The following is a 13675-nucleotide window of genomic DNA, read 5'->3' as shown; positions in this document are numbered from 1 at the left end:
AGACCGAGCCAACAGCGTAGCAAAAGAGGGAGCAGTGGGCAAAAGCAGAACACCCGCCACCAAGAGACTCCGCCTGCTACTGACCGCCGCCATCTGGGACCGAGCACCCCAAAGGCAGCTTCAAGGAGTTCCCTGGCATGGCACTTCTTCAAACAATGTGCTGACGACAAGACCCGAGTGGTTTGCACGCTGTGCCATCAGAGCCTGAAGCAAGGCATTAACGTTCTGAACCTTAGCACAACCTGCATGACCAGGCATCTGCATGCAAAGCATGAACTGCAGTGGAGTAAACACCTTAAAAACAAGGAAGTCACTCAGGCTCCCCCTGCTACCTCTTCTGCTGCTGCCGCCTCGGTCTCTTCTGCTGCTGCCGCCTCCGCCTCTTCTGCTGCTGCCGCCTCCGCCTCTTCTGCTGCTGCCGCCTCCGCCTCTTCCTCCGCCTCTGGAGGAACGTTGGCACCTGCCGCCCAGCAAACAGGGGATGTACCACCAACACCACCACCACCTCCGTCACCAAGCATCTCAACCATGTCACACAGCAGCGTTCAGCTCTCCATCTCTCAAACATTTGAGAGAAAGCGTAAATTCCCACCTAGCCACCCTCGATCCCTGGCCCTGAATGCCAGCATTTCTAAACTACTGGCCTATGAAATGCTGTATCCGATAAAATCAAGTGTGCACTGCGCAACGCCATCTGTAGCAAGGTCCACCTAACCACAGAAACGTGGACCAGTAAGCACGGCCAGGGACGCTATATCTCCCTAACTGCACACTGGGTAAATGTAGTGGCAGCTGGGCCCCAGGCGGAGAGCTGTTTGGCGCACGTCCTTCCGCCGCCAAGGATTGCAGGGCAACATTCTTTGCCTCCTGTTACCACCTCCTCCTTCTCGGCTTCCTCCTCCTCTTCTTCCACCTGCTCATCCAGTCAGCCACACACCTTCACCACCAACTTCAGCACAGCCCGGGGTAAACGTCAGCAGGCCATTCTGAAACTCATATGTTTGGGGGACAGGCCCCACACCGCACAGGAGTTGTGGCGTGGTATAGAACAACAGACCGACGAGTGGTTGCTGCCGGTGAGCCTCAAGCCCGGCCTGGTGGTGTGCGATAATGGGCGAAATCTCGTTGCAGCTCTGGGACTAGCTGGTTTGACGCACATCCCTTGCCTGGCGCATGTGCTGAATTTGGTGGTGCAGAAGTTCATTCACAACTACCCCGACATGTCAGAGCTGCTGCATAAAGTGCGGGCCGTCTGTTCGCGCTTCCGGCGTTCACATCCTGCCGCTGCTCGCCTGTCTGCGCTACAGCGTAACTTCGGCCTTCCCGCTCACCGCCTCATATGCGACGTGCCCACCAGGTGGAACTCCACCTTGCACATGCTGGACAGACTGAGCGAGCAGCAGCAGGCCATAGTGGAGTTTCAGCTGCAGCACGCACGGGTCAGTCGCACTGCGGAACAGCACCACTTCACCACCAATGACTGGGCCTCCATGCGAGACCTGTGTGCCCTGTTGCGCTGTTTCGAGTACTCCACCAACATGGCCAGTGGCGATGGCGCCGTTATCAGCGTTACAATACCACTTCTATGTCTCCTTGAGAAATCAGGGTGATGATGGAAGAGGAGGTGGCCCAGGAGGAGGAGGAGAAGGAGGAGGAGGAGGAGGAAGAGGGGTCATTTTTAGCACTTTCAGGCCAGTCTCTTCGACGTGACTCAGAGGGAGGTTTTTTGCAACAGCAGAGGCCAGGTACAAATGTGGCCAGCCAGGGCCCACTACTGGAGGACGAGGATGAGGAGGAGGTGGAGGAGGATGAGGATGATGCATGGTCACAGCGGGGTGGCACCCAACGCAACTCGGGCCCATTACTGGTGCGTGGCTGGGGGGAAAGGCAGGACGATGACGATACGCCTCCCACAGAGGACAGCTTGTCCTTACCCCTGGGCAGCCTGGCACACATGAGCGACTACATGATGCAGTGCCTGCGCAACGACAGCAGAGTTGCCCACATTTTAACGTGTGCGGACTACTGGGTTGCCACTCTGCTGGATCCACGGTACAAAGACAATGTCCCCACCTTACTTCCTGCACTGGAGTGTGATAGGAAGATGCGCGAGTACAAGCGCACGTTGGTAGACGCGCTACTGAGAGCATTCCCAAATGTCACAGGGGAACAAGTGGAAGTCCAAGGCCAAGGCAGAGGAGGAGCAAGAGGTCGCCAAGGCAGCTGTGTCACGGCCAGCTCCTCTGAGGGCAGGGTTAGCATGGCAGAGATGTAGAAAAGTTTTGTCAACACGCCACAGCTAACTGCACCACCACCTGATACGCAACGTGTTAGCAGGAGGCAACATTTCACTAACATGGTGGAACAGTACGTGTGCACACCCCTCCACGTACTGACTGATGGTTCGGCCCCATTCAACTTCTGGGTCTCTAAATTGTCCACGTGGCCAGAGCTAGCCTTTTATGCCTTGGAGGTGCTGGCCTGCCCGGCGGCCAGCGTTTTGTCTGAACGTGTATTCAGCACGGCAGGGGGCGTCATTACAGACAAACGCAGCCGCCTGTCTACAGCCAATGTGGACAAGCTGACGTTCATAAAAATGAACCAGGCATGGATCCCACAGGACCTGTCCATCCCTTGTGCAGATTAGACATTAACTACCTCCCCTTAACCATATATTATTGTACTCCAGGGCACTTCCTCATTCAATCCTATTTTTATTTTCATTTTACCATTATATTGCGAGGCTACCCAAAGTTGAATGAACCTCTCCTCTGTCTGGGTGCCGAGGCCTAAATATATGCCAATGGACTGTTCCAATGTTGGGTGACGTGAAGCATGATTCTCTGCTATGACATGCAGACTAATTCTCTGCTGACATGAAGCCAGATTCTCTGTTATGGGACCTCTCTCCTCTGCCTGGGTGCTGGGCCTAAATATCTGACAATGGACTGTTGCAGTGGTGGCTGACGTGAAGCCTGATTCTCTGCTATGACATGCAGACTGATTCTCTGCTGACATGAAGCCAGATTCTCTGTTACGGGACCTCTCTCCTCTGCCTGGGTGCTGGGCCTAAATATATGACAATGGACTGTTGCACTGGTGGCTCACGTGAAGCCTGATTCTCTGCTATGACATGCAGACTGATTCTCTGCTGACATGAAGCTAGAGTCTCTGTTACGGGACCTCTCTCCTCTGCCTGGGTGCTGGGCCTAAATATCTGACAATGGACTGTTGCAGTGGTGGCTGACGTGAAGCCTGATTCTCTGCTATGACATGCAGACTAATTCTCTGCTGACATGAAGACAGATTCTCTGTTACGGAACCTCTCTCCTCTGCCTGTGTGCTGGGCCTAAATATATGCCAATGGACTGTTGCAGTGGTGGCTGACGTGAAGCCTGATTCTCTGCTATGACATGCAGACTGATTCTCTGCTGACATGAAGCCAGATCCTCTGTTACGGGACCTCTCTCCTCTGCCTGGGTGCTGGGCCTAAATATATGACAATGGACTGTTGCACTGGTGGCTGACGTGAAGCCTGATTCTCTGCTATGACATGCAGACTGATTCTCTGCTGACATGAAGACAGATTCTCTGTTACGGGACCTCTCTCCTCTGCCTGGGTGCTGGGCCTAAATATCTGACAATGGACTGTTGCAGTGGTGGCTGACATGAAGCCTGATTCTCTGCTATGACATGCAGACTGATTCTCTGCTGACATGAAGCCAGATCCTCTGTTACGGGACCTCTCTCCTCTGCCTGGGTGCTGGGCCTAAATATATGCCAATGGACTGTTGCAGTGGTGGCTGACGTGAAGCCTGATTCTCTGCTATGACATGCAAACTGATTCTCTGCTGACATGAAGACAGATTCTCTGTTACGGGACCTCTCTCCTCTCCTTGGGTGCCTGGGCCTAAATATATGCCAATGGACTGTTCCAATGTTGGGTGACGTGAAGCCTGATTCTCTGCTATGACATGCAGACTGATTCTCTGCTGACATGAAGACAGATTGTCTGTTACGGGACCTCTCTCCTCTGCCTGGGTGCTGGGCCTAAATATCTGACAATGGACTGTTGCAGTGGTGGCTGACGTGAAGCCTGATTCTCTGCTATGACATGCAGACTAATTCTCTGCTGACATGAAGACAGATTGTCTGTTACAGGACCTCTCTCCTCTGCCTGGGTGCTGGGCCTAAATATCTGACAATGGACTGTTGCAGTGGTGGCTGACGTGAAGCCTGATTCTCTGCTATGACATGCAGACTAATTCTCTGCTGACATGAAGACAGATTGTCTGTTACGGGACCTCTCTCCTCTGCCTGGGTGCTGGGCCTAAATATCTGAGAATGGACTGTTCCAGTGGTGGGTGACGTGAAGCCAGAGTCTCTGCTATGGGACCTCTCTCCAATTGATATTGGTTAATTTTTATTTATTTTATTTTTTATTCATTTCCCTATCCACATTTGTTTGCAGGGGATTTACCTACATGTTGCTGCCTTTTGCAGCCCTCTAGCCCTTTCCTGGGCTGCTTTACAGCCTTTTTAGTGCTTAAAAGTTCGGGTCCCCATTGACTTCAATGGGGTTCGGGTTCGGGACGAAGTTCGGATCGGGTTCGGATCCTGAACCCGAACATTTCCGGGAAGTTCGGCCGAACTTCTCGAACCCGAACATCCAGGTGTCTGCTCAACTCTAGTTTTAAACTATTGTTTAGAGTTGTGGGAGAGAGATGATATAAGTCCAGTGAAGTAGACCTGTTTTGAATAGGTGAGTGCAGACTTGAACTTAAGAATAGCTTGTTTGTTTGAGCTTGTTTGCATTGTTCTGTGACTCTGGTTGCTTGTTGTTTTCTGAGAAACTATTCAGTAGGTTAATTCTTACTATCTTGTACATATTTATATATGTTGCCTTTATGCTTCTACATTACAGACTGCCTAGACAAAGGTGACTGTGCCCTGCAATGCCACCAGCAAAAGTTGTTGCGGTTGGCTGCATCAATAATGGTCCTTTTGGATTTCAGCTAAAGGGAAGGTATTGACCGCGGAGTAGGTCTAAGAAGTGCCTGGTCATGATGAGATGTGCATGGTGACACTGTTGTGCTATGCCGTAAAAGGTGGCTGCTATGAGGGTTGGTTTCAATAATGAAGAATTTGAATGATCTGAGTGTCCAACAGGGGCCTCCCCCTAGGGCTCTCTATAACGTGACCCAGGTGTAGGAATGCTGAGTGGTATAGTGCGGCCTAAAATGTCTTTCTATGTGTGTCACGGAGCTCCTACCTGCATACAGCTGGACCCTAGGCTTTGGCTCCGGAGCAATAAATAGGGGGAATAATTGAGGAATAAAAGAATAACTTGAGTCCGTACCTTGTACAGTGCCTTGCAAAAGTATCACCCCCTTGACTTTTTTCGTGTTTTGTTACATTACAGACTTAAGTTCAATGTTTTGTTAATCTGAATTATATGTGATGGATCAGAACACAACAGTATAAGTTGGTGAAGTGAAATTAGAAAAATATATAAATAAAACTATTGTTTAGAAATAGAAAACAGAAAATTGTCATGTGCGTATGTATTCACCCCCTTTGTTAGGAAGCCCATACAAATCTCTGGTGCAACCAATTACCTTCATAAGTCACATAATTAGTGAAACGATGTCCACCTGTGTGCAATCTAAGTGTCACATGATCTGTCATTACATATACACACCTTTTTTGAAAGGCCCCAGAGGCTGCAACACCTAAGCAAGAGGCATCACTAACCAAACACTGCCATGAAGACCAAGGAACTCTCCAAACAAGTACAGGACAATGTTGTTGAGAGAGACAAGTCAGACCTAAGGCTACTTTCACACTTGCGTTCAGAACGGATCCGTCTGAGACGGATCCGCTCATATAATGCAGACGGTGGATCCGTTCAGAACGGATCCGTCTGCATTATATTGTAAAAAAATGTCTAAGTGTCAAAGTAGCCTCAGACGAATCCGTCCAGACTTTACATTGAAAGTCAATGGGGGACGGATCCGTTTGAAAATTGAGCCATAGTGTGTCATATTCAAACGGATCCGTCCCCATTGACTTACATTGTAAGTCTGGACGGATCCGTTTGCCTCCGCACGGCCAGGCGAACACCCGAACGCTGCAAGCAGCGTTCAGGTGTCCGCCTGCTGAGCGGAGTGGAGGCCAAACGCTGCCAGACTGATGCATTCTGAGCGGATCCGCATCCACTCAGAATGCATTAGGGCTGGACGGAAGCATTCGGGGCCGCTTGTGAGAGCCTTTGAACGGAACTCACAAGCGGAGCCCCGAACGCTAGTGTGAAAGTAGCCTTAGGTTATAAAAAAATATCCAAATCTTTGATGATCCCCAGGAGCACCATCAAATGTATCATAACCAAATGGAAAGATCATGGCACAACAGAAAACCTGCCAAGAGACGGCCGCTCACCAAAACTCACGGACCAGGCAAGGAGGGCATTAATTAGAGAGGCAGCACAGGGTCCTAAGGTATCCCTGGAGGAGCTTGCAGAGTTCCACAGCAGAGACTGGAGTTTCTGTACATAGGACGACAATAAGCCTTACGCTCCATGGAGTTGGGCTTTATGTCAGAGTGGCCAGAAGAAACCCATTACTTTCAGCAAAAAAAAAATAGACACGTTGTGGGTTTGCGAAAAGGCATGTGGGAGACTCCCAAAATGTATGGAGTATGGTGCTCTGGTCTGATGAGACTAAAATTGAGTTTTTCGGCCATCAAAGAAAACGCTATGTCTGGCGCAAACCCAACACATCCCATCACCCAAAGAACACCATCCCCACAGTGAAACATGGTGGTGGCAGCATCATGCAGTAGGGATGTTTTTCAGCAGCTGGGACTGGGAAACTGGTCAGAGTTTAGGGAAAGATGGATGGTGCTAAATATAGGGACATTCTTGAGCAAAACCTGTACCACTCTGTGCATGATTTGAGGCTATGACGGAGGTTCACCTTCCAGCAGGAAAATGACCCCAAACACACTGCTAAAGCAACACTGGAGCGGTTTAAGGGGAAACATGTAAATGTGTTGGAATGGCTTAGTCAAAGCCCAGATCTCAATCCAATAGAAAATCTGTGGTCAGACTTAAAGATTGCTTTTCACAAGCGCAAACCATTCAACTTGAAGGAGCTGGAGCAGTTTTGCTAGGAGGAATGGGCAATATTCCCAGTGGTAAGTTGTGGCAAGCTGATAAAGACTTATCCAAAGCGACTTGGAGCTGTGATTGCCGCAAAAGGTGGCTCTACAAAATATTGACTTTAGGGGGGTGAATAGGTATGCACATTGACTTTTTCTGTTATTTCGTCCTAATTGTTTTTTACTTCACAATAAAAATAAAATAAACATCTTTAAAGTTGTGGGCATATTCTGTAAATTAAATGATGCAAATCCTCAAACAATCCATGTTAATTCCAAGTGGTGAGGCACCAAAATACGAAAAAAATCAAGGGGGTGAATACTTTTGCAAGGCACTGTAGGTAGTTGAACAGCAGCTTTACTTGAATAAGCATTCATCAAAACAATCTTCAAGCAGGCTTTAGCATTAAACTGGCAGACTTCTTCAAGAACTCTGCTTTCTTTCTCTCTCTCTGCTGTACTGATAAGCATAGGTAACTTGGCTTCCTCTGTAAGCTGCACTTTCTCTCTGTAGTCTGACTCTAAGTTATGCCAGGGAACTTTCCTCCTGGCTCCTGAGGCTTTAAGCTTTGGCCTCATGGCCACCAGAGCTTAAGGTGCTCTAGCTGGCATGGGCACATCCAGCACAGACGTGCCCCTGCACACCCTTCCCCTAGCAAGCTAAGCTAGACTAACTAGAAACTGGTCCCCACCCTTCCTGCAGGAAGTAGGACTCACCCACTTCTCTCCAGAGGGGGGTTAGAATGGAATGGTAAATTCCATTCTATCTAAGTATAGCTCTGCCGTGTTTGCTCCTACCTGCTGGTGAACCAGGCACATTACATATGAACAGTTACATAACATTAGAAATACACAGTGTGGAGGACCTGGAATAAATGCATAAGATGACATGAGGGTAGACCAACAAAGACAGTAGCAAGATGCAGAAGTGGCACAGCTATTGAGCTCTGCAACAAGAAGGAGTGTACTGTATTGTCAGTAAAGGCTCGAACATCAAGAGTGGTTGTAGACTGTAGGCTGGGAGCAGCTCACTCACTACAGACAAGCAGTGGACTAGAAGCCACTAGACATGATGTGGGCCAAAGGAGGAGTGTGCAGAGGGTTACTTGATGCATTTGGACGAACTTCTGAAGGAAAGATATCATGTTGTCATGGGAGCCGATGGTGTGCTATCAAAATTAGAGTTGAGCGAATCCAAGCATCTGAAGTGGAATTCGATTTGAAGCTTAGGAAAAACTGATTCGCCATGAATCTGAATTTCCCTGCGCTTCGTGGTAATGAATCAGATTTTTTCTTAAAATGGCTGCTGCACGTGTTACAAAGTAAGTAAGTAAGAAGCCTGGGAATGCAAGATCACCCATAATGCCATGGAGCCAGCCAATGAACAGATGGCCATCCCCTATGAAGTCACAGCCCTATAAAAAGCCTCATCCTGCACTGTGAGCTGAGTTTAGGGATAGACATGACAAGCTCTTATGTGCTAGGGACAGTGTTTCAGAAAGCTTTTAATTGTAGAATATTGGATAGGGAGAGTGCAGGAACATTGTAGGGAGATTGTTGGGAGAGTTTTTAGACACTGTAGGCAGAGACTGCAGGGACAGTGCAGGTTAAGTGTTATCACTGTGTGCATCTTGTTCATCTGCTGCCATGATCCCAGTTAATCTGTTAAATACTTATGCACAGTAATTCTATGTATGAATTAAGTGCAGTGTAATATATCGCCATCTGCATCTTGTTGAACCTTGAACCGCTGGCACATTCTCAGTTAATAAGTTACATTACTGATATAGTTACTGTACACTATGGCCCACAGACATTTGCCTGGGCCCTCCAAAAGAACTAGCACTGGCAAAAATGTTGCTGTAGCGGACACAAGTAGCAGCAAAAGAAGTAGCGGACACAAGTAGCAGCAACCGCAGCAACAGGCCTGAGCTGCCACTGTCATCCAGCGGTTGTCTTTTGACCAACAATCCAGCTATACTGGAATTATTGACTCGCTCTTCAATCTCGGATGGCAACAGATACACATAGCCAGGAATCTGTAGATTCCTCTGACACTGCGCATAGTTGGCATGACCCAGGAACTGCCTCTGTGCCCTCAACTGTCCTGAACCTCCCTCTTGCTTTTGCTGCTCCTTCTGCTAGCCAAGTAATCTATGACATTGGCTCTGCTTCGCTTTTCAGCGAGGATGAGCTTTTTGAGGACAGTCAATAGTTACAGGCCAGCACAGCCTTGGAGGAGTAGTCTACTGTAGATTTCTTTAGGTGTTCAACTATCGATGATGGCAGTTGGGTGGGAGCTCATGTTGCGAGAGGTCAGGGTCATGCTCAAGAGACCGGTGAGAGTGACATTGGTGAGGAACAAACCGATGTAGATGATGATGTAGCCGATCGCATGAGGGAGCCGGGTGAAGGTGGGCATCATCATCAGGGGGCGAGGGTGGCAGTGTGCCCGTGAGACCTCAGGGTGGAAGTGTGCCCATGAGACATCAGGGTGGAAGCGTGCCCATGAGACAGCAGGGTGGAAGCAGTGGAAGATCTGCAGCCAAATACGGGAGGGGTACACCTTCTGCTGCTCAGGAGACTACCTGTGAGGAACCTACTAGCGGTGCACAGGTTAATAAAAACAGCGGCAGGCAGGCATGACGCAGTGTGGGAATTTTTCTGCAAGTCTCTGGAGGACGTTAGCGTGGCGGTATGCAGGATATGTAGGCAGAAGGTGAGGCGCAGGCCAGGGTGCTAATATCAGCACGATGACCCTGCATCAACACATGGAGCATCACCATAAAATGGTGTGGGAAAACCGTGCTACTAGTTTAGTGTTACAGCCTAATACAGCAATTGCTGCATCTCCCACCTCCGCGCACCCCCTCCCTAGCAGTCAGGGCTCAGCAATATCAACAGAAGGAAGCTGTCATTCTTTCCTATCGACTTCAACGTTGTCTGAAGCTCCTGATGCTCCTCCTACTCCACATCATTTGTTTCGTCAGCAATCAATCACTGAGGCGATTGCTGAAAGTTAACAGTATTCGTGCACTCATCCAATGGTGCAGAAGCTGAACGTGCACCTGGCCAAGCTGCTAGTACTACAGTCCCTCTCTTTCCATGTAGTTGACTCTGAACTTTTCAGAGATTTAATGGTTTGTCCCCAGCCAAATTGGAGAGTCTGAAGCAGAAAGTTCTAAAAAAGCTGTACCAGCCCGGCACATGTATGTTGAGCAGAAGGTGGGCCAGTCCTTGGGTCTCTCGTATCTGGTAGAGTTCACTCCAGCGCTGATGTATGGAGTTGCAACTATGGTCAAGGACAATATATGTCGTTCACAGCCCACTGGATAAATGTGGTTCCGGACCAGACACACCAGCAACTTGCCCAGGTGATGGCAATACCACCTCCAAGTTGTAATGCTGGGATTTCTGCGCCAATGTCTTCCTCTGCCTCCTCATCCTCCACCTTGTCCTCACCCTCCAATGTAGGAACAGTTCACAGTGGTCCTCCAGCCTATCACCTATGCACAGCTAGGCGTGGTCACGCGGTTCTGCACCTGGTCAGCCTCGGCGAACGGAGCCACTCCAGGGAGGAACTGCTAAGCCTCATCGATAAAGAAATTGAACACAGGCTGTCTCCTCGCCAACTGGTGATAGGAACCATATTACTGATAATGGGAAAAACATTTTGTCTTCTCTACATCAGGGAGGGCTGACCCATGCTCCCTGCATGGCGCACATCTTCAATCTATGGTTCCTCAAGTCTTCCACTAAACTGCAAGAGCTGTTAGTTTCTTGATGCAGCAGATGGATTGGTCTACTCCCTGGTATAATATCCACGTTAGTCAGCGACAGCTCATGTGTGATACGTGCCATTTGCTCAGACCTTTGGAGGAGGCCATTTTATTTGTCAGTCAGCAGAACTAAAGGATTGATGATGTAATTCCACTGTTTCACGTCCTGGAAGGGATGCTGACAAATCTGATTGGCGAGGGGAAAGATGTTGCACTTACGTCTCACGGCCACCTGAGCGCTGAGAAGGATGACGAGGAGGAGGACATAAACGTCCAGGAATTCTATACACAACTGGGTAGTTTATCTGCCCACGTGACAGGAGAGGAGCTAGAGGGTGACGACAAAGATGACGTAGATGACCCCAACAGACCGTGGCAGTATGCAGTGGAGATGGAGGCAGCGAGGCTTTTGCGCAAAGGGCCAGATGCTTTTTTGTATGCTTACTGACAGCCGCATTGTCAGGAGGGATGAATACTGACCGTCTGAAAGAGGCTTTATTGATGCTCAAAAATACAGGATTCGTTTTTTAGTTTTTAGTTTTCTGTTCTTACGACGGATCAGAAGAACGGAAAAATGAACAATGATTTTGACACAACATTACAGCCACTGCTGCTGCCCCACTTCCCTCTATGTCATGGGACCACTACTGTCACTGCCACCCTCCCCCCACCCCCACAAACACATGCGTACTCTGTCATAGGGCTGCTACTGCTGGTGCTGCCACCATCTCCACTCTATCATGGGGCCACTCCAGTCACAGTTACTGCCACTGCTGCTGTCACCTAACCATCCCCACTCTGCCATGGGGCCCTACATGATTCTTGGGGCACTGCAAGGTTAAGTCCATGACGATAAATTAGACCTGACAGCTAAGAGAACGGATTAAAAAAGCATGTGTTTGGACTGCCACAACATGCATTAAAGGAACATTTTTCATTTTTTCCCCTCCACTAGTTTATTTGCGCTGCCTCCATTTCTTTCTTTTTTTTCCACTAAGACACCATTTGGACACAGCTTCTGCAGGGGCGTTTTTTTTCCCTTTTTTTTTAAGTTTTTTTTTTTGCTTTACTGAAGTGTGCTGTATTCTTTTCTCTTTGTTTAATAGAAGGAATTAGCTATGCATCTTGCTGCATGCTGTTACTGCCACTACTGCTGAGGACTTGAATCTTGGTGCACTGCACAGTTAAGTCGACAGCAATGAATTGACCTGCAATACTGATGCACAGTAATTCCACAGCTAACAGAAGGAATTAGCAATAAATCTTGGTGCCCTGCACAGTAATGTAAACGTCAAATTACAACTGCCTGTAATACTGACAACATAGTACCTACAGAACGGATTAAGTATGGATGTGGGTGCACTAGAAAGTAAAGCACACAGCGAAACACTCCCCCTGTACTCTCCCTGCAGTTTAAGTTTCAAGCCTTCACATTGAGATCGGACCACCAAGTGGGATGAATATGATTAGGAAGGGACCTGGGTATACCAGATTTATTGTGTTTTGTGACAAATTAATTCAGAACGAATCAAATTTATGGACGAGGTTCAGCGAATCATACAAATTAAAGTTTTCAAATCTTCGCTCATCTCTAATCACAATCTGAGATGGGGCTAGGGAAGTTAGCTGTGGCAGAGGAACATGTAGACCACCACTACAGGCTTAATGCAATGTCAGCCTTGGTGGGGTTACTGCTGCTGTAGATGCCTAGATAATATCAGCTTGAAGACATCCAGGAAGGTGAGCAGTGCTGAGCTATAACCTAGGGTCCAGCAGAGTGGCAGCTTTGTGAAGACTAGAAAGGAGCTATAGAGGAGATCTGGTTACCTGGTGGCCTGAGGTGTGGTATATTAGGTTCAGATTTGAGATGTTCCAAACTGAACAGGTTTATCCCTGAGGATGGAATAGGATATGTGGAGCCCTTGAAGCCTGGTTGCAGAACAGATAGACCCTTGAATGGGACCTGAGACAGGAACAATTAAGCTCTATAGGTTAGAGTCAGTTGATGTTAGAGGAACAACCAGGTTTTTTGTGAGGCATCCATAGGGATCTGGATTTAACTGCAGTGTATCCCAGGTTGCGTTTGCAGAGGAGTCACCAAATGGTATAGCTACAGAGTAAAGCATAAACAAGTAAAGCCAAGTCACAATACCAAAAGGGAGAATCTTTTCTTGGTTAAATGGTGAAAAAAGGGAGGTCAAACAATCCAATCCAATAAGAGCAAGCTCAGACTGGTCCACACAGGAACATGTAAAACTCCTGGTGGGCCCCTTGTCCTCTATGCCCTGTACAAGTATCCAATGGCACAGCAGACTGACTGCACTGCATATAAACAGCATACAGCATCTGAACCAGCCTATGTTCACATGAAACACTGGGTAGATTATCTACCAAAGTACCTACTTTATTATTATAGACAAATAATGTGCCCGAGATGACTTCTAGGTACAAACTCAGGCTATCCATGTCCTCTTTCTCTAGGCACCTGCCCTCTGAGAGTCACTGAAGGGGCCCCTATAATCAATCATATTGTAGAATCCTGCTGCTGCTGCCGCTGTATGGGAAGTTAGTATTTGTAGTTCTACAGTGGGCCCCCATAATGAATTTTACTGATGGGCCCTAGGCAACCCAGTCCGACACTGAATACTAACATGGTTAAGGAAGGGTTAAATAGGGTTATCCGAGTCCTATATATTGATAACCTATCCTCAGAATATGCAATCAATATCATATCAGTG

This window comes from Bufo gargarizans, chromosome 2 (genome assembly GCF_014858855.1).
Source record: "Bufo gargarizans isolate SCDJY-AF-19 chromosome 2, ASM1485885v1, whole genome shotgun sequence".
Taxonomy (NCBI): Eukaryota; Metazoa; Chordata; class Amphibia; order Anura; family Bufonidae; genus Bufo; species Bufo gargarizans.
The sequence above is the reverse complement of the archived record's forward strand: the minus strand, read 5'-3'. Positions refer to the sequence as shown.